This window comes from Lissotriton vulgaris, chromosome 11 (assembly GCF_964263255.1).
Source record: "Lissotriton vulgaris chromosome 11, aLisVul1.2, whole genome shotgun sequence".
Lineage (NCBI taxonomy): Eukaryota > Metazoa > Chordata > Amphibia > Caudata > Salamandridae > Lissotriton > Lissotriton vulgaris.
Genome location: NC_141699.1, coordinates 1018246910 through 1018269018, shown reverse-complemented (window position 1 = coordinate 1018269018; position 22109 = coordinate 1018246910).

The following is a 22109-nucleotide window of genomic DNA, read 5'->3' as shown; positions in this document are numbered from 1 at the left end:
TCTGCGAATTCGCGAATTTCCCCACAAAATCGTGGATTTTTTTGTCAATTGCACTATACTCAACTGGAGTACTTTCTACTGGCTAATCATTAAGTGCTACCTTGTTGGGTAAATGTATAGTGCTTTTCCTACACAACAGCAGCGTAAAGACCCGGAAGAGTTGTCTTCAGTGACCTCGTATGTCTGTAATTTTGCCACCGCGCCCATAGGTGCCGAGGTCCTGCGAGTGAGCTGTCCTTCACAGTGGGTGAAAGGGCGGGAAGAGGTTGCATAGCCTAGTATGTGTGGGGCCGGGCTTCTGTGCGTGTTCACATGCCTCTTGTTTATAAAGGGTCAAGACCGATCAGAGCAGCAAATGAGGAGAAAGCAGTAAGTGCTACCTCGTTGGGTAAATGTATTGTGCTTTTCCTGCACTACAGCTGCCTAAAGGCCCAGAAGAGTTGTCTTCAGTGACCCCGTGTGTCTGTACCTTTGCCACCACGCCCATAGGCGCAGAGGTCCCTCGGGTGAGCTGTCCATCACAGTGGGGGAAAGGCCGGGAAGAGGTTGCATAGCCTAGTGTGTGTGGGGCCGGGCTTCTGTGAACGTTCACATGCCTCTTGTTTATAAAGCGGTACAAAAGGGGGTGGTGATGGACAGAGCATCTTAATCAATCAAACACTCACACCCAGTCAAAAGATCTGGGTTTAATCCATCACCGTTCTTTAGCCCTCTCTGCCACCCCAGTTCAGACATGGCTATATGCAAATCAGTCTGACCCTGTGCCTCATGGGAACAGTCCAGCCCGAACTGCCAAGCCATGTCTACCCTGGACCGAAACAAGCTTCCGAGGACCGGTTTCTGGCATTCCAGCCGTCTTCAGCCCGGCTTGCTTGAATCCAGTGGCAAAGTGAGCAAGGGACTCCCGTCTGAGCATACCCTGCCACACTTATGGCGGCCAAAAGCGGTACAAAAGGGGGTGGTGATGGACGGAGCATCTGAACCAATCAAACACTCGCACCCAGTTAAAAGATCTGGGTTTAATCCATCACCGTTCTTTAGCCCACTCTGCCACCCCAGTTCACACATGGCTATATGCAAATCAGTCTGACCCTGTGCCTCATGGGAACAGTCCAGCCCGAACTGCCAAGCCATGTCTTCCTGGACCGGAAACAAGCTTCTGAGGACCGGTTTCTGGAATTCCAGCCGTCTTCAGCCCTGCTTGCTTGAATCCAGTGACAAAGTGAGCAAGGGACTCACGTCTGAGCATACCCTGCCACACTTATGGCGGCCAAAAGCTGTACAAAAGGGGGTGGTGATGGACGGAGCATCTGAATCAATCAAACACTCACACCCAGTCAAAAGATCTGGGTTTAATCCATCACCGTTCTTTAGCCCACTCTGCCACCCCAGTTCAGACATGGCTATATGCAAATCAGTCTGACCTGTGCCTCATGGGAACAGTCCAGCCCGAACTGCCAAGCCATGTCTTCCCTGGACCGGAAACAAGCTTCAGAGGACCGGTTTCTGACATTCCAACCGGTCCTTGGATGCTTGATTCCGGTCTAGGAAAGACATGGCTTGGTAGTTCGGGCTGGACTGTTCCCATGAGGCACAGGGTCAAGGCTGATTTGCATATAGCCATTGTCTGACCTAGGGTGGTGTGGAGTGCAAAAAAACGATGGATTTAGGCCCAGATCTTTGTACTGGGGTGAATGTAAGACATTGTTCTGCATTCTGTCCATCAACTGTGTTTTTTGCAATTTTCACCCCGAGTGGGCTGGGTATGCTCAGACGTGAGTCCCAGGCTCTCCACATCACTGGAGTCAAGCTATCCAGGCTGAAGAAGGCTGATAGCCAGAAACCGGTCCTTGGATGCTTGATTCCGGTCTAGGAAAGACATTGCTTGGTAGTTCGGGCTGGACTGTTCCCATGAGGCACAGGGTCAAGGCTGATTTGCATATAGCCATTGTCTGACCTAGGGTGGTGTGAAGTGCAAAAAAACGATGGATTTAGGCCCAGATCTTTGTACTGGGGTGAATGTAAGACATTGTTCTGCAATCTGTCCATCAACTGTGTTTTTTGCAAATTTTCACCCCGAGTGGGCTGGGTATCCTCAGACGTGAGTCCCAGGCTCTCCACATCACTGGAGTCAAGCTATCCAGGCTGAAGAAGGCTGATAGCCAGAAAACGGTCCTTGGATGCTTGATTCGGGTCTAGGAAAAACATGGCTTGGTAGTTCGGGCTGGACTGTTCCCATGAGGCACAGGGTCAAGGATGATTTGCATATAGCCATTGTCTGACCTAGGGTGGTGTGGAGTGCAAAAAAACGATGGATGTAGGCCCAGATCTTTGTACTGGGGTGAATGTAAGACATTGTTCTGCATTCTGTCCATCAACTGTGTTTTTTGCAATTTTCACCCCGAGTGGGCTGGGTATGCTCAGACGTGAGTCCCAGGCTCTCCACATCACTGGAGTCAAGCTATCCAGGCTGAAGAAGGCTGATAGCCAGAAACCAGTCCTTGGATGCTTGATTCCGGTCTAGGAAAGACATGGCTTGGTAGTTCGGGCTGGACTGTTCCCATGAGGCACAGGGTCAAAGCTGATTTGCATATAGCCATTGTCTGACCTAGGGTGGTGTGAAGTGCAAAAAAACGATGGATTTAGGCCCAGATCTTTGTACTGGGGTGAATGTAAGACATTGTTCTGCAATCTGTCCATCAACTGTGTTTTTTGCAAATTTTCACCCCGAGTGGGCTGGGTATGCTCAGACGTGAGTCCCAGGCTCTCCACATCACTGGAGTCAAGCTATCCAGGCTGAAGAAGGCTGATAGCCAGAAAACGGTCCTTGGATGCTTGATTCGGGTCTAGGAAAAACATGGCTTGGTAGTTCGGGCTGGACTGTTCCCATGAGGCACAGGGTCAAGGATGATTTGCATATAGCCATTGTCTGACCAAGGGTGGTGTGGAGTGCAAAAAATCGATGGATTTAGGCCCAGATCTTTGTACTGGGGTGAATGTAAGACATTGTTCTGCATTCTGTCCATCAACTGTGTTTTTGCAGTCTTGTTTATAAAAGTCAGAGACTGATCAGAGCAGCAGATAAGGAGAAAGCAGTAAGCGCTACCTTGTTGGATAAATGTTAGTGCTTTTCCTACACTACAGCAGCGTAAAGGCCCGGAAGAGTTGTCTTCAGTGACCATGTGAGTCTGTAACTTTGCCACCGCGCCCATAGGCGACAAGGTCCCTCGAGTGAGCTGTCCATCACAGTGGGGGAAAGGGAGGGAAGAGGTTGCATAGCCTAGTGCGTGTGGGAAGGGGCCAAATGGGCGGGGCTTCTGTGCGAGTTCACATGCCTCTCGTTTATAAAGGGTCAGAGACCGATCAGAGCAGCAAATGAGGAGAAAGCAGTAAGTGCTGGAAGTACAGGGGGATTGCGCTGGAGAAACTCTTGGATGCCTAGACCCTCATCACCTATTACAGCTAATTGTAGACGGTAGATCTAGGGAGAAAGCACACCTGCCTAGCATCGACCGTGTTCACTAGATTCTTGGGCTGATTATAATGCGTTACTGAATTTGAGCTTCAACTCGGCACCTGCTTTATTTATATCTGTAAGTGCTTACTGCTGAGGTTTAATTTTTGTGAAAGGAGCCTCGTTGCCTAATTGTAACTATTCTCTGACCCTGCTTCGAGAGTCAGAGCAGGGTCAGAGAATAGTTGCAAGTAGGCAACGAGGCGCCGCTCAGGAAGCACTTACAGGGTTACAGCAGGTGCCCAAGTTGAAGATAATTTCTTTGTAACCATTTTCTAAATGGTTACAAAGAAATTAGCTTCAACTTATGCACCTGCTGTAACCCTGTAAGTGCTTCCAGAGCAAAATTTGTTCCGCTCGCGGATTAGTGGATTTTGCCGCTATTTCACGTGCATCGCGGCTCGCAAAATCGCGGAAAATCCTCAAATTCGCGAGCGGAACATATTTTCCACCCATACTTAGCGGCAAGGTGCGAGAAGGATCTGCCACGGCCAGTCGTGCTTCAGATGCGGGGGACGGTGGTGAGGGTGAGACCAGCGGAGCGGAGCTTGCGGGTAGGGGTGTAGAAGCTCAGTCGTCTGTTGAGGTACGCTGGGCCAGTGTTGTGGAGGGCTTTTTTGTGCATGGATGAGGAGCTTGAAAGTTATCCTCTTGTTGATGGGGAGCCAGTGTAGGTCTCTCAGGTGGGGTGTGATGTGGTTGCGGCGAAGGATGTCGAGGATCAATCGTGCTGAGGCGTTCTGGATGCGTTGCAGCCGTCTCAGGAGCTTGGTTGAAGTTCCGTAGTCCAGCCTGCTAGAGACTAGGACCTAGGTGATGGTTCTTCTCATTTTGGTTGGGATCCACTAGAAGATCCTGCGGAGCATTCGTAGGATGTTGAAGCAGGATGAGGAGATGGCATTGACCTGTTTAGTCATGGAGAGGGTGGAGTCGAGGATGAACCCCAGGTTGCGTGCATGGTCAGTGGGTGTCGGGGCTGTTCCCAGTGAGGTCGGCCACCAGGAGTCAACCCAGGCTGAAGGGGTGGAGCCGAGGATGAGGACCTCTGTCTTATCCGAGTTCAGCTTCAGTCAGCTGTTCCTCATCCATTCGGCGACGGCCTTTATTCCTTCATGGAGGTTGGTTTTAGCGGTGTGGGGGTCTTTGGTGAGGGAGATTATCAGCTGAGTGTCGTTGGAGTAGGAGATGATGTTGAGGTTGTGCTGTCAGGCGACGTGGGCGAGGGGTGTCATATAGATGTTGAACAGCGTTGCGCTGAGGGAAGAGCCCTGGGGTATGCCGCAGATGATCTCAGGGGCGGTGGAGCGGAAGGGTGGGAGGCGGACGCTCTCAGTTCTGCCAGAGAGGAAGGATGTGGTCCAATCCAGGGCCTTCTCTTGGATTCTCGCGTTGTGTAGGCGTGTTTGTAGTGTGCAGTGGCAGACTGTGTCGAAGGGGGCTGACTGGTCCGGGAGGATGAGGGCTGCTCTTTCTCCATTGTCGAGCAGGGTCCTGATGTCGTCGGTGGCGGCGATGAGGGCGGTTTCAGTGCTGTGGTTACTGCGGAAGCCGGACTGGGATGGGTGTAGGATGTTGTTGTCCTCGAAGCAGCGGTTCACTTGTTTGTTGACGATTTTCTCGGTGACCTTCGCTGGGAACGGGAGCAGGGAGATGGGACGGAAGTTCTTGAGGTCCTTGGGGTCTGCCTTGGGCTTCTTGAGTAAGGCGTTGATCTCAGCGTGCTTCCAGCTCTCTGGGAAGGTTGCTGTCTCGAAGGAGATGTTGATGGCTTTCTGGAGAAGAGGGGCGATGATTGTGCTGGCTTTGTTGAAGACGTGGTGTGGGCACGGGTCAGACGGGGATCCAGAGTGTACCGAGTTCAAGATTTTGATGGTGGGAGGAGGAGCTTAGCGCGCATCCAAGATGGTCGCGTGAGCTCTGAGCTCCCGAAACCCTCGCCGCCTCCAACATCTATCCTGTCACGGATCCTGTTTTTAACTACAGGTTATTGTAGCTGAGACTCTCCTGACCTACATGGCCTTTATCAAAATTTGAATCGGACGCCGGACACCTGAAATACTCCTTCCTGAAGCCTGAAGGCCTACACCGCGGGTCATCCAGGGACTTGGGCATCCGAAACACCCCGAGAGTAGTTGAACAACAACGGCGTATGGAAGGAGATAGCTACCCGGGATCTACTTTCAGTTTCGTTTTTCCTGTCTAAGACGGCTGGAAGACGACTGTCCCTTGATCTAGCTGGCCCATATGCGCACTTGCTTGATTGCTCTTCACAAGCGACCAGCACTTTGATTTCTCGCTGTTTCTCTCCATGGGGAGCCATTTTCGCCAGGTCCCAAAAGAACCCCAAGGGGCGTGCAGCCCACCATGGCGGGCAAGTCCGACTGCGACAAGCGGACAATCAAGAACATGTCTCGGGGTGGCATTACTCAAACCACCATTATGGACCGATTTGCGCACCACAAGGGTTCACCCGGCAGAATTGGCAAAACCTCGGAGGACCTTGGTGGTGGCCTCCCCGAAACGGAGGAGCTGACCCTTCGAGATGTGATGGGAGCCATTGCGAGCATGAAGTCATCCATGGGCCAACAATATGAAACTTTGGCCGCCAAGATTGACACTGTGGCTGTGGATGTCAGTTTGATTAGGGCAGACTTGGCTAAGACTAACGAGAGAGTCAAGTCGCTGGATATCAAAGCTGCCAGTCTCACCACCGACGTTTCCGATCTCCAGACCGAGGTCCGGACCCTTCGAACCTCGAGTGAACAGTTTGCCCGCCGGCTCGAGCATTTTGAAAGTCGCACTAGGCGCAATAATGTTCGCATCATCGGAGTTCCGGAGTCCTCAGCCGATCAATCCACGGATCTCCTTGTGGAAGACCTGATCCTAAACCATCTCGCCCCTAAGGGCCTCAGTAACTTTTTTGCGGTGGAGCATGCCCATAGAGTTCCATGCGGAAGACGCAAACAGGGTGCTACACCACGACCCATTATTGCGAGGATCTTCAATTTCAGGGACAGGGACGCCATTTTACAGGCCTCGAGGACCAACGGCCCCACTAAATTTGAGAATGCGTCCATCAGCTTCTACCCCGACTTCACTCAATCGGTGCAGAAACAGAGACTGGGATTTACCGGGGTGAAGCGTAGACTGAGAGACCTGGGCATGAAGTATGCCATGCTCTTCCCTGCCCGCCTGCGTATCGAACATAATGAGCGTGTGCTATTTTTTGATATGCCAGAGGTGGTTAGTCACTGGTTGGACACATTATCGATGCAACGGGAAAATGCGGAGAACTCCAGAGGCGCAGAGGGAGGCCAAGAGGACCAGGAGGAGTAAGGACACCGGCGTGTGTAACCCCCGTACCGTGTTGCGGTGGATCGTTTACTTTTTGGGTCAATGACACTTTCTCGAGACAAACCCTGGGGCGGCAGGGAGTTTGGGACTTTTCCTCCTCCTGGGGTGTTCCTTTTTCTTCCTGTAGATTAGTTTTCTTGGGTAGGGCGACAGGCACACTGCAACTTGGGGTGGTTTTTAGTATTATCGGAGGGGTGCAGGGTGAGGGGATGTGTGTATGGGGCATTTTGGGGGAGGGGGGGGTTATTTCTTTCTGTTTGAATTGTTTCAGAGGCTACGCATTCTGGCATATTGTGATCTGTGTTTCCTTCACGGGGTTTGGGGGACCCTGCCACAGCTTATGGGATGGGGGATAGGGGGTTGAGAGTTTTGAGTTGGAATGTGTCACGGTTCGCGGGGGTTGCCGCTCCCGGCCACTCGTCATAGCACACACAGAAGTACCGGGATACTCACTTCCGGGCGGAAGTCGTGTCCCGGTCTAGTCCTGGGCAGTTGACCTGGGAGCACTGTAACACTTCCGGGGGAAACGCTTAAACATCGCGTTTCCCGCCGGCTCAGTGCTTCGAAATCCTGACTGGATGCTCCTGAGACGCAGAAGCCAATGCCGGAGCTGAGACGCGTCAGTTACCTGCTGGACTACGCCGCGCAGGAGCGCTATCTGGTGTTTATTTCAAGCCGCGCTGGGCGCTGTTTGTTGCCAAGTGTACACCGCGCCGGAGCGCTTATTTTTGCATTTATTGAACTCGCGCAGGAGCGCTTATTTCAGTACTATTCAGGGCGGTATCTGTTTTGCCTCCCTTAACCCTTGCCACGCCGGAGCGCTGCACAGGGGTCAAGGGTCTTTTGCACAGGAGTGCTTTGCTTTGGGTTTTTTGTTTACTGTTGGTTTCCCCATTGCGCAGGAGCGCTGTTATGAGGAGATGCTCGCTAAGCAGGAGCATTGTATATAGCTTGTTTCGTTACCAGGGATGCCATAACATTTGTGACTACATTCTAAAGACACGATACACGTGCAGGAGCGCTTTCCTTATGGTTTGAAGTACTTAATGCGCAGGAGCGCTTTCCTTTGGTTCAAGCTTGGGTGCACCGTGCAGGAGCTTCTCACCTGCACTATCCTTATCAGGAGCTGACCTGTTTGGGTTCCGCGGCCTCCAGAAGCACTGGTGAGTCCTCGGAAGGGCATTAGTTCTGTGTGTGTTATGTGGGGTGGTTCCTTTCTGATCTAGATCTGTTTCTGATTCTGTTCTTTTCTGGTTTCCAGCTGGCACCGATAACCGCAAGCTTCACACCCTCGTTCAACCTCTACACCCTGGCTCCCTTCCCTGCGTCCATCTCATCCCTGCTGAGTTTTAACCTTCCACGAGGGTCAGGTGGGTTCAGGGACAGGTGCTCTTGTCGTCTCTGCGGAATTTCTTCACAAGCAAGGGTAAGTCTTGTGGGGCACCTGACAGAATGTCAACGGCTTGGGGGACAAGATAAAACGGGGGGATTGTGCTTCAATACTTAAAACTCCATTCCCCCGATATTGTCTTATTGCAAGAAACGCACTTGGTGGGGAACACGTTCCATGCTATGAACCGGAGGGGCTACAGGTTGGTTGCACACTCGGGGTTCACCTCGGGATCCAGAGGGACCGGTGTTATGGCCCGAAGTTCCCTCCCCTTGGAGATTGATGACACGGTATTGGATGATAGGGGACGGTATGTGGCCCTTATTGGTAGGTGGGAGGGGAAGGCGATCTCCATCCTTTCAATATACGTTTCCCCGGGTTTACAGACCTCCACGTTTGCCGACCTGGGGAAACTGGTGTTGGGGCTTCCTGAGGGGATCTTGGTGGTTGGGGGAGACTTCAACTCTGTTGTTAGTGGCTTGCAGGATCGTTATCCTTCCAGAGCTCTCACACAGTCGCAGTCCGGCCTGAGTGGCTTCTTGAAAACGTTTGGTATGGTTGATTGTTGGCGGATGCTTCACCCCGGGCAGGCTCAGTACACCTTCCACTCTGGGGCACATGGGAGCTTGGCGAGACTTGATTACATCCTCATGCCTGCAGCCCAGGCTGTATCGGTGAGAGAGGTCCGACATTTGCCCAGAGGCATCTCGGATCACTCCCCGCTATGGATACTCATTGATCTCCATCTTGGCACCGGGGGCCGGGTCGCCCCGATCAATCCCTGGCATCTCTGTCTTCCGGAGACCAGGGCTGGGGTGGTTAAGGCTATTGATCATTACTTTGCCGAAAATGAGGGATCGGTGTCTTCGTCTGTGTCCCTGTGGGAAGCTTTTAAAACTGTTATACGGGGTCAGACGCTGTCGCTGATTGCCGGTTCTAAGAAACGCCACAATGAAGAGGTTGAGCAGTTGGAATCTGACATTGTTGCTTTAGGGGCAGGTCTGGGGTCACGCGAGATAAGGTACATGTTTTGCAACTAAAACAGTCTGACTATAAAGCCTTGGTTACGGATGCCGCGAAAGCCATGAGTCGGGAGCAACAGGGCCGTTTGTATGATGTGGGCGACAAGGCGGGGAAGTTGATTGCATGGCTGGACAAGAAAGAAAGACTGAATCGAGTGGTGCCGGTTGTTGAATGAGTGGATGGTGTAATTGTGACGTATCCACTGGAGATCGTGGAAGAGTTTGCTTGTCACTTCCGAGCGGTGTACGCGCCGGTCTCTGACCGGCCGGAGGAGGACTCACATCTTTTGCTCAGGGATATCGCTCTGCCTAGCTTGTCCGAATCTGACAGAGAGCTTATGGAGGCAGAATTTTCCACCGATAAAGTTGCGCTCGCTATTCGCTCCATTCGCTCTGGAAAAGCTACAGGCCTGAACGGCGTACCTATTGAGCTGTACAAGTTATGTCCGAACAAAATGGCGCCATACCTTTGCTCGAAGTTCTTAGAGTCCAGGGAGAAGGGTTCACTCCCCCGATATCAGAGATTGGCATCTATCACCGTAATACATAAAGAAGGAAAACCCCGTGAGTTGTGTACTTCCTATAGACCCATTTCACTTCTTAACGCTGAACCCAAGATCCTGGCAAATTTGTTAGCGAATCGATTGACTAAAGTGATTGGGGACTTGGTGCACCCAGATCAGTCTGGCTTTATTCCGACCCGCAACACTGCGTTGAATTTACGTCGTCTACACAGCGTTCTGGCGAGGGCGGAGACGTTACGTTAGCCGGCCATTCTGGATGCCACCATGGCATTTGATACAGTGGAATGGCCGTACCTATGGGCGGCTTTGACAAAGTTCGGCTTCGGACCGGTATTCATTAGCTGGGTCCAGCTACTTTATGAAGAGCCCCTGGCTCAGGTGGTCATTAATGGTAGGGTTTCGGCTTCTTTTGTCCTCGGGAGGGGTACGCGACAAGGGTGCCCCCTGTCCACGCTGCTCTTGCCTTGGCTTTGGAACCCCTGGCCGCTTGGTTGCAGTGGGAACCGTCACTTAAGGGTATTAGGTGGACCCCTGACTTTGAAGACCGCATCTCATTGTATGCGGACAACATTCTCCTTTATCTCACTTCCCCTCGGAAATCTCTGGGGGTACTGTTCGATGTCCTTAGTTCCTTTGGTAGAAACTCTGGTCTAGAGATCAACTGGAGTAAGTCCTGTGTTTATTCGCTCACGGACGATACGCCACTCGTGCCGCGCAACTGCCCGATTTAGGTATATATGTCTCGTGTGATCCTGTAGTCAGGTATCAGCGCAACTTGCTCCCCCCGCTTCTTCGTTTGAAGGCTGATGTGAAGGCCTGGTGTAGGCTGCCGCTGTCCCTGGTGGGCAGGGCAGCTCTCTTCAAAATGATGTCCCTCCCTAGATTTTTATATACACTCCAGAACACTCTTGACCTTGTGCCTACCAGCTACTTCCACGAGATCGAGAGCCTCCAAAGAAAGTTGTTGTGGAACGGACGTCCCCGGATTGCCTTGGCTAAGCTCACGTTGCCTTGGTACGATGGCGGTATAGCGTTGCCTGATATCAGGCGCTACTACTGGGCCTCTCAATTGAGCTCGGTTAATCATGCAATGTATGGCCCAGTTTCTAACCCGGCCTTTGCTATGGATAAATGGCTGCTTCCGGGCGGGGATTACTACAGGACACTTTATTCCAAGCGGTCAGATACAACATTAACGGGGCCCACCAAAGTAGCGGTGCGGATCTGGTATAACGCTAATGCAGCTATGGGCTGGTCAGACACTATCACTCCAGCGACTCCACTCTATGTCTCCGAGAGGTTAGGCAATTTGTGGACTACCAAGGGCTTTGAGAAATGGGACCTCATTGGTATCAGCAAGGTGGGGGATCTTTGGCGGAAAGACAGGATAAAGACTTTTGATGAGCTACAAATTGAATATAAACTTAGCGATCGAGAATACTTCCGGTACCTGCAGGTCCGACATGCCATCTGCTCGGTCTTCCCGACCGGCACTCTTGTTCCGGAATCCTCACCCCTGGAGGACAGAGTGCTCGACGGCCATGTCCCGGACAGTACGATCTCTCCTATATTTAAGAAATTTATAAATGACCGGACAGACCTTTTTCTACAGCTCCGTGAGGCCTGGACCAGCGATGGATTGGAACTTGACGATGAGGATTGGCAGGCAGCGATATCCTCCCTGAAGGAGGTGGCGATCCCGGCCCGTCTGCGACTGGTGCAATTGAAAATCCTACACCGAGTGTATGTAACGGGCCCTCGATTGTTATGTATGGGATACTCTTTGGATCAATTGTGTAAGCGTGGGTGTGGAATGGTGGGTACCTTCCTACATATTTTGTGGGAATGTCCAGCGGTGGTGTCCTTTTGGAACCGTGTGCATGGCGTCATGGAAGAAGTGACGGGTGTTTCGATCTTGCCTCAGGCCCGAAGGTGTCTTCTGAATGTGTGGGAGTCCAACGACTACAACGTGGCTCAGACACAGTGGGCCACCTTAGGGAACATGGTCGCCAAGCGTGATATTGTACACTGTGGGGATCATCGAGTATCATGTTTCATGAAAAAACGGTCTATGTCGCCCGAGGCAGGCCCAAGAAGTGGGGGAAGGTATGGAATCAGTGGAACCAGTATCGTGGAGAGATCTGTACTCCCCCCTTTGTGAATCCACCGGAGGTGTTGCACTCCTCTTAGACAGATGTTCCTTCTGGTCTTGATTTTCGTCACTATACTGCTTGCTTGCTCTCGTCCCCCTTTCCCCCCATTCGATTTCCCTATAGCTTTTTAGCTTCAATTGTTGCTGTGTGAGATCTTTAGATGCGGTTCTCCCTCTCCCGAAGGATCACTTGTATATAAGCTTCTTGTTTTGCCTCAACAGTTGTTTACTTTTTTCCGGTTTGTTTGGTTTTCTTAAAAAACATAAAAGAAAAAGACCTTATTTCTCCTGTGATTAAAATATATGGCTACGACATGTTTGCTTAATTGCCGCCGGACCCCCGGGTTGTCGGCTGAAGTGCTGTGTAACTGATTCATCCTGTATACTTGCTGACAATGGTGACAGCTGACTCGGGGTGGCTACATGCTTGCTACTGTATAACTAGGCTTGTCAATAAAGGTTTTAAAAAAAAAATTAAAAAAAAGATTTTGATGGTGTCCTTGTCATTGACGTTGGACCATACGATCAGGTGGCTGGTGGACGCGGGGGTGGAGGTCTTGGTGGTTGTGGTATTGAAGCTGTCATGGATGTCTGCGATCTTGCTTGTGGAAGTAGGTGGCCAGTGAGTCGCACAGGTCATGTGAAGGGGGGATGTCTTGGTGTTGGAGCTGGGGTTGGAGAGCTCCTTCATGATGCTGAAAAGCTCTTTGCTGTTGTGTGCGTTGTTGTCCAGGCATTTCTTGAATGCGGTCCTTTTGGCAGTTCCGATGAATTGATGGTGTCTGCGGGTGGCGTTCTTGAGGGTCGTGTAGTTGTCTGGGGATCGGTCGCGGGGCCAGTTCTTCTCCAGTTTCCGGCATGCATGCTTGGAGGCCTGGAGGTCTTCAGTGAACCAGGTGGCTTTCTTGCTGGTGTGGCTGTTGGTGGGGGTCTTGAGTGGGGCAAGAGGGTTGTCACAGTCTTCGATCCACTGTCAGAGGTTGAGGGCGGCGGTGTCAGGTTTGGTGAGGTTGGCTGGTGGGCTCTGGGCGAGGGTGGGAGCTAGCTGTTCTTCAGTGATTTTGCCCCAGCAGCGACAAGGCATCCGTTGGGTGTAGTGAAGTCCGAGGTTGGCGAGGTTTTCGATCTGGGTGGTGGAGTTGACGTTGTCGTTGTTCACAAGGTTGAAGTTCAGGTCCCCGAGGAGGATGTAGTCTGTGGAGGCATGGGCATGGATGCTGATGAGGTCAGCAATGGATTCGTTGAACTGTGGTCTGGATCCAAGGTGGTCTGTAGATGAGGGTCCCTCAGAAGGAGGTGTTGGGGTCAGTGTAAATCTGGAAGTGCTGGTGTTCGGCGGTGCTTAGGCTATCGTCGGTGCTGGTCGAGACGCTGTGGATGTTATAGTGGACGATGGCAATTCCACCTCCAGGTCCATTGGTGTGGTCTCTGGAGGCGATCTTGTAGCCTTCTGTGATGGCTATTGCATTGTCGGGTGCTGAGGCGGGGTTCAGCCAGGTTTCCGTCAGGAAGGCGACGTCTGGGGCTGTTGATTCAAGGAGGTCCCAGATTTCGATGGCGTGTCTGCGGGCGGAGCAAGTGTTGAGGAGGATGCACCTCAGGTGTTTGAGTTCGTTGGTTGGTGGTTTCGTGGGTCGGATGTTGGAGAAGCTGCAGTTCCAGCAGGTGAAGGGCCCTTGGGTGTGCTTCGGGGTAGCCCGTTAGCAGGTGTGTTCTCGTCCGGGGTTGAGTGCATGGAGGGTGTTGGCGCCGTAGTGCAGTCGGGTGTCGCGGAGACTTGGGGTCCAGGGGTTCTGTGCTGGGCGCGGTCCAGGCGTGGACGGGTGCAGATGGGCTTGCTTTAGGCACGCCTTCGGCGCACACACGGCCGCACATCGGCCTCCATTTTATGAGAGGTGGAAGGGAGGAGTAGCTGGGAGGTGGGAGGCGGGTGGCAGGGGTGTACGAATGGGCGTGGGGGTGGGCCGGAGGGGCAGCAGCAGCAGGAAGTCATCACGGGATGGGAACTGGGGCACGAGGAACAGAAAAAAATGGGTACCCAAGAAGAATGGGCACACAGCAACAGAGGCAAACTGGGTACAGTGGAACTGGGCGCAGGGGCACTCAATTGCTGGTGGAGCTGCAGCGGGGGGATCGACTTACCTGGCAAGGTCAAGGGTCGCTCTCCACACCGCGCAGCAGCTGCCATTTTATGGAGAGGTGGGAGGGAGGAGCAGCTGGGAGGCGGGAGGCGGGTGGCAGGGGTGCAAGAATGGGCGTGGGCCGCAGGGGCAGCAGCGGCGGGAAGTGCGAGTGGGATGGGAACGGGGGCGCGAGGAACAGTAGGCAAATGGGCACCCAAGAAGAATGGGTACACAGCAACAGAAACAAATGGGGCACAGCAGTACCGGGCGCAGGGACACTCAATCGCTGGTGGAGCTGCAGCAGGGGGGAGCGACCTACCTGGTAAGGTCAAGTTGTCCTTCCCTCGGGGGAGAGGGTATGTTTAGATTTCAGATGCACGGGGAATGAAAGTGTTTTTTCCCTTTCCCCCTGTGCCAGCTTGGAGTGGATTCCTGCTCCACAATCGCAGGTGGGACCGCAGTCGTGGAGCAGGAATCCATAACCCTGGACCACAAGGGATCTTTCTTGCTGTTGTTGGGGGAAGCAACCCTTTAGGCAAGGGTCACCTCACTGGTGGCTACAAATATCTGTGTTTCAGCACCTCCTTGGGTTGATTCAGCCATTTTTTTCTGCCCATCTGCCCCCTTGTGGTTGAAACCTACTAAAAGCCACAGAATTTTTTATCAAGCTGATTATGGGAAGCAAGCTCTTTGGCAAGGGTCATTCTCTCTGCGGGAGTTTATTGGGTAATTCCACCTCCCCAGAGGGCAGATCAACTGTGTTTAGGCCAATCTGCCATCTTGGGGGGGGAGGGGGAATGCACTAGACAACAGGGAAGTTTATTGTTATATGTTGGGGAGTGGTCCCTTTGGCAAGGATCACTCCACTTTATTGGGGCAATGTTCTGGCTGTTTTCTGCCTCCACTGGCCTCCACTGGCAGCAGATGGCCTTATTTGTAGACCCATCTACCCCCACAGGGGATACAAAGTCACTAGATAGCAGGGAGTTTTAGATTTATATGTTGGGGAGCGGCCTCTTAGACAAGGGTCGCCACCCTTTATTGGACAATGTGTTGGACGTTTTTTCCCCTTAGTGCTAGATCAGCCATATTTTCAGGTATATCTGGCACACAGGGGCAAAAAGTACTAGACACCAGGTAGTTTTAGACTTATATGTTGGGGAGTGACCCCTTGGGCAAGGGTCACTCCCCTTTATTGGGGCAATGTTTCAGCTGTTTTTTGTCCACCCTGGGGGGAGATGGACCATATTTTTAGGCCCATCTGTCCTTCAGGGGGTCCGAAAGCTACTAGACACCATGGAGTTTAAATGTATATGTCGGTGAGCAGCCCCTCAGCCAAGGGCCACCCCCATTATGGGGTCAATATTTTTATCATTTTCTCCTATCCCAGGGCAGATTGCCCATATGTAGGCTGTGGGGTTTTAGGTTTAAACCTATAATAACTGATAAAACCCCACTGAAAGAAAAATAGCCCTTACCAGTGAAAACATATATACACTGAAAAAACACCTGCACAACCACAAACTAAATGCCATTCAAAGAAAGGAAAAAGAAAGTGAAAGAGTCATTTTGTTCTTACTGAAGGGGTCAATAAAATGTAACTTTGTATTACAAGCTAGCAGTAAGCAGTAAGAAAGACTGGCTAACATTATTCTGCTTGAGTTTTGTTCTTTAGTGATGCCACTAAAATATTGTTTCTTCTTCCTTTTACTTTTTTCACTTTTATGGCCTTTGGTTTAAAGATGCAGGCTTTAGTTTCACATTCTAGGTTTAGTTTAATTATTTTATAAACTGTAGAGAATCAGGACATATCAAACTCACATTTGATATTTTGGCTGCATTTGATTCTTTCACTAATAGGTAAAATGGCTAGTTTCATACAAATCTTTCCTAATATGTGTCATCACATTTACCCACAGAGAATGGGTAAAAACCCTTAATATATCAGACCATAGTTTCTAGTGGGTCAGTATTGATAGTAGGTGAATTCCCAACACCTCAGGCTTTAAACATTAAAGGCAAGGTATAGTGACAAGTATATATATTACCAAGCATCTGGGATAGTGGTGAAAATGTGACACTAGACTTTTGGAAAGCATGGAACGCAGTGTCACTTGTTATGCTCTGCAAAAAAGGTTCTTTCCAAGTTCATCAAAGATTGGAGTGATATTGTTTGTATTTGTAGTGATTCAGCTACGTATATAAAAAATGTGTGTGATTACCTGTCAAAATTGATACTCGAGCTGAAGTGATTCCCTGTAGGAGATCCTTGCCACTTGTTAGATGGTATGCTGAAAGCATCTTTACAATCTTCAGAGTTAATGAGGGATGCCATTGACTTTTTAGTCCATTCTGGTGCACTGTTTTCTTATGCCCAGGAACTAAAACACAAATATTTATCATTTCGTGCTTTATGTGGCATCAAAGAAAGAGTCATCCCAACTGTGTCCCTTAGCTGACGGTTCTCAGCCCAAGGGGCTATGAATGCTGAGAGGGCCTTTTCACAGAAGTTTACATGGGAAGGAAAGCACGAGCGCACATGACCAAAGACTCACTGAAGAAGTATTGTATGGTGTACTGCAATAAGATTAATTTGCAAAAATCTCTATGGACGTCATATACACTATACGTACACTGTCTATATACCATGTTCTTTCAGTGCAGAAAGCAAGCAATGATAAAAGCAAAACGTTCCATAAACACCGGAAAAACACTTTTTCTGTTGTTTTTAGTGGCGTGAAAGTGTGTAACCACTGATAACTGTTTTTTAAGATATTGAAAACACTGAAAAAACACCACCACAATTTACCAAAAATAGAAACTGAAAACAGGACAGCCTACCCATATGTTTAAGCTCACTACACACCAGAGAAAGTTTCAGTGTGTTGGTGAAAGGGAGTTCGGATTACGGTCTGCATGTACTGGCTTTTGACTGGCAGTGGTGTGTGGACTAGGACTTGCCTGTCAGTGTGTGTGGACTGGTACTTGCCTGACCAGGTACATGGACTGGCACTTAGCTGGCAGTATGCGTGGACTGGCATTTGACTGGTGGTGTGTTTGGCTTGCAGTGTGTATGGACTAGCGTTGGGTTGGGGGTGTGTGCGCACTGGCATTTGGCTGATGGTGTGTTTGAACTGGGGCTGTGTGTAAAAACTGGCTTCTGGCTGGTGATGCATGTGCCTGGAATTTGGGTGTTGATGAGCAGACATAAGGTTTTAGAATGTAAACCGTTTTATTTCTTGTCATCATTTGTATTGTTGTTGTAATGTTTTATTTCTCCTTTTTCTTCTAGTGCAAAGCTTTTGATATTCTGGGCTGTGACTCCTGTTTGTGTTTCGGCCATTGTAGAACTGCAATTTGTGTAGTTCCATGCATTTGGTAAAAAAATGTTTTTGTACTATTTACTGTAAATGAGTATCATTTCCCTGTATAAATTAGATTTTTGTAAATGCAGTATTAATAGCAGCATATTTAGCTCCTGTTTTATTGTGTGTGAAATCCCCCCTGGTTTTGTGCATGATGTGTATTGTGTTGTCTTGTGTGCAATTGTTTTTTATTCTTCCTTTCTGGAGGATATTGTTGGTGCTAGCTGTTTCTGTGCAGAGTAGGTGTGCTGGTGCTTCTAGTTTTCTCTGGCAAGTGAGTGGTATCGTTTTTTGATATATATGTCTTTGTGTGCCCTGACCTTAGGGCTACCTTGGGCCTACCTTATGGGTGACATGTGTAATAAAAGTGGATTTTAATGCTTGGCAAGTGGTTTTAAGTGCCATGTCCAAGTGGCAGTAAATTGCACACGTGGTTGAAAGGCTACCTGTGTGGGTGGCCATATCAGTGCTGCAGACCCGCTAGTAGCATTTACATTACCAGCCTGGGACATATGGTGCATCACTTTAGAAGGAAGTTACTAGTAAACTAAATATGAAACATGCCAATCAGGTATACACCAATGTCCCCATGTTTATGAGAGAAGCACATGCCCTTTAGCACTGGTTAGCAGTAGTAAATTGGTCAGAGTCTTAATGGCAACAAAAAGGTAGAACAAAAAGTGGAGGTAAGCAGGCGAAAAGTTGGGCGAACACCATTGTAAGAATGACAGGTCTAACTCTTTCCATCTGGAAATTACACTTTAAAAATGTAATAGGGTAATCCCAATATTATCCTATGGGAGATATAGGCCTTGCAGTAGATCAAAATGAATTGTTCACTACAAGGACAAGTAAAACTTAGAAGTACATGTCCAGACTTTTAAATACATTGCACCATGCCCTCTCAGTTGCCCAGGGCCTACCTTAGGGCGGACTTAAATATCTAAAAAGAAAATGTTTGGACCAGGTTTAATTTGCCAGGTCGAAATGGTAGTGTGAACTGCATGCAAGCCTCTGCAATGGCAGGCCTGAGACATGGTTAGAGGTGTACTTAAATGGGTGGCACAATCAATGCTACTGGCACACTACATTTAATTTACAGGCCCTTGGCACATGTAGTTCACTTTACTGGGAAAATTAAATATGTCAATTGGGTATGAACCAATATTACCATGTTTAGAGGAGAGAGCAAAAGCACTTTAGCACTGGTTAGCAGCGGTAAATGGCACAAAGTCCAAATACCAGCAAAAACAAGGTCAGAAAAGTGGAGGAGGAAGGCGGAAAGTTGGGGAGATGACCACCATAAAGCTGTCAGGTCTAACACATAGTGCCACAAAAGCTGCAAGACACCCACATTTCTCGAAAAGGTCACCTGACCAGTTACAGCTAGACATGCTCTGGACCCTGCTAGTGGCTTCTGTTGGAGTGAGTCCCCAAAACCTGTTCCTGCGGTCCTAAAATCCTTGACTAGGCAGACTGTACACCTGTGTAACACTAAGAATTAGAATTTAGAAACTCTTTCAAGACTTTTTGCCTGGAGGATAGTCATGAGACTGGTACTAACCAGCCAGCCAATTCCCTGAGGATGCATTGCCTGTGGCCCTGAATCTGCTCTGTTCTTTTCTGCTTCAGCAATCTGATTGATCCGGACTGTCACTGGCTGACATCCGACAAAGCTGAACGCTGTCTGGCTGCAGCCTGCAGCCTTGACCCTCTGAAAGAATCCAACGTACAAAAGTAGACATTTTCAGAGGACCCAAAGCCAAGAAATGTCCCACTCAGAACCTCTGAGTCGATGACTTCCATCAACGAGCCGGTCTACAGAGCCAGTCTGCAGCCTTGTCCCACTGAGGACTGTTCTGCAAAAATGTCCAGGTCCGAAGGTATCTTTTTGACCGGGACCAGCCTGGTCCTTGTATCTGACCCACTCTCCATTCTGGTTGGTCCTGTACCTTACCTTTGTTCTGATATAGCACAACCAGTAGCCTGCAGTTTGCTCTTCTGGTGCTAGTAAGGATTGAGCTCATGTAAGTTACTGAAACCTTTACTGGATCTAATAAGAATAGTGATATTAAATCTTTACTGGACCTATCAAGAACAGGGACTTTATTCCTAGCAGTGGACTGCCATCCACTTAAACTAATAATCCACTTTCTCACCAGTCAAAAGTAAAACAACAAGCATTAAAAATACTAAATGTTCTTTGGAACGTCTATATAGGCTCTTCACTTTTCTGTCTCTGAGGGGTCTATTACGATGGCGGGCCGACAAATTCCGCTCGCTATCGTAACGGCAAATGGGTCTGCCCCCTATATGTGCGGTGGTCCCGCGATTCCAATTAGGATGCGCCTGCCACATTGGCGGGCGCATCCTGCATTTTTCACATTGCAGCGGGCGGGGCTGTAAGCAGCTGCTGCCACAACGTGAAAAATGCATGTTGTGCATTTGCCTGCCACCTTGTGCATGCAAATGTGTTCCCCCAAATCCCCCCAACATCCTGGGGGCCGCAACAGGCCCCCAACTGTGAACCCTGCATGCCTTTCAATAGCGGCGAAAGGCTACTCTCCACCTGCGGTGTAATACTCAACCTATTTTTTGCCAGGTCGACTCATCGACGGGCGGAAAAGCGGTGGACGGTCTTTCCATCTGCCGAGGTACCCCCGCCATCATAATATGGCGGGGGTAAATGGCATGCGGATGGTGTGTTATAGCGGTGGATCGCCACTGCCTTTGGGCGGTGGCGATCCGCCCCGCCATACTAATAGACCCCTAAGTTTGGAATAAAAATTATTTAATGAGACTATGAACCGGGTGTGTGTTGTTTACATATAGACCATTAGACAGTTTTAGAGCAACTAGTTAACTTTTTATCTAATTTTAAACTCGTACATGAACAAAGCATATATTTATTTGACCATTCTTTTGTCATTCTGCTGGCAATACTTACCTTGTGGTTGCTGCTGATGCTGCTAGTTGAGCCTGTCAGTTTCTCTCCCAGCTCATCCAGTTCCATTTTCTCCAAACCCTTTTCTCTGGCCATTTCCCCTCCGCTATTTTCTCCATAAAGTGCCTTTAGAATGGATGATGCTCTGTTTCTTTAATGTGCTCTCCAATCTATAAGAAATAAAACAATGAACCCTGAAAATCTCACCTATATTAGTGTACAATTAGTGTACCATGGACATTGGATTCAGATATAGGGGGCAATCACAATCAATACAAAACAACCTTTCATTTTTTTTTCAATAAGAAAAGGTTGCTGGAGGTGCCAAAACTGCAAAATTATGATTTGTCAACAACTGCTTTTGCTACTGTAGGTTACATGTAATTCAGGGGGTATCTAATGCTGGAAGGAAAAAACGCAAACAAGATACCATAGTTTATCTCTTTAAGTGCTGCCGTCAGCCAACGGTCGTCACGAGCACTACCTTGCCAGTGCTGCGCACGACCGTTGGCCAACGGGTCAGCATTCGTTATTCGAACGTTCAGCACTGGGCGCTGAACGTTCGACGCTCGGAAGGTGTTATTATACCCGAGTACTGAAAGATGAGATTCGAGAATACAGTTATTTCACAGAAAGCAGCCACATTTTTAAACAATTACGAATTTTAAGCAAATTAGATCCTGCCATTGAGGCTTAGAGACAATGGAGGTGGACTGGGCAAATAGATTCTATAAAAATAACATCACAGAGCATGACTCCAATATTAAAAGGTGCATATAGTCCACTTTTGCTCAGATTTTGTCCCAGATCAACGCTATATGAGCACAGTATATGGCAAGCAATTGAAACAGTGACTCTCTTGCGCCGAAGAGATCAGTTTTTCAAGTAGACTCACAGAGAAGAAAGGGCTTACTTTTTAGTTCAGTATTTACAAATGGTGAATCCATCATAGGTGTGAAACTTGGTAGTAGTAATGCTGGACATATTAGTGCATTTGCTATACATCAACAACAATAATGGGTGGTGTGCCCCTGAATATCAAATCGATGGGAGGGGATATAGAGGACAGAATATCGAAAATAAAATATTGACAAATAAGTTAGTTAGGTTTTTTATACCAACGAACGACATATATTTACCTTATGTTCTGTTGTATTGTGCTCTGTCATGTTATGCATATGTAGGAGGCCAAATACCGGTCGATAACGGCCGATTCGGCCGTTACCGACCGGTATTTGGAGTTTCAGATGTAGGGGGCCAAAATATTTCTGAATCTGTAAATTTACAGAATCGGTAATTTTACCGATTCTGTAAATTACCAATTCGGTAAATTTACAGATTCAGTAATTTGGGATGTAGGTGGCACTGAAAACAGTGCCACAGGCCCTAAATAATTCGTTATTTACCATCAAATTCTATTTGATGGTAAATAACGAATTCCTGTGTACATGCACATCTGTGCATGTACACCTGTGCCATGTGGCACACATACATGCCTTAAGGGCATGTATGTGTGTCACATGGCACACAAGCCTGAATCCGAAGTGCAACAGGGTGTCAAAGTGGCACCCTGTCCCCCTTGTAAAATTGGTAATTTTACCGAATTGGTATTTACAGATTCGGTAATTGCCATTGGTTCCTATGGGCCTCAAGGCCCATAGGAATCAATGGTATTTACCGATTCGGTAATTACCGAATGTTACCGATTCGGTAAGTATTTT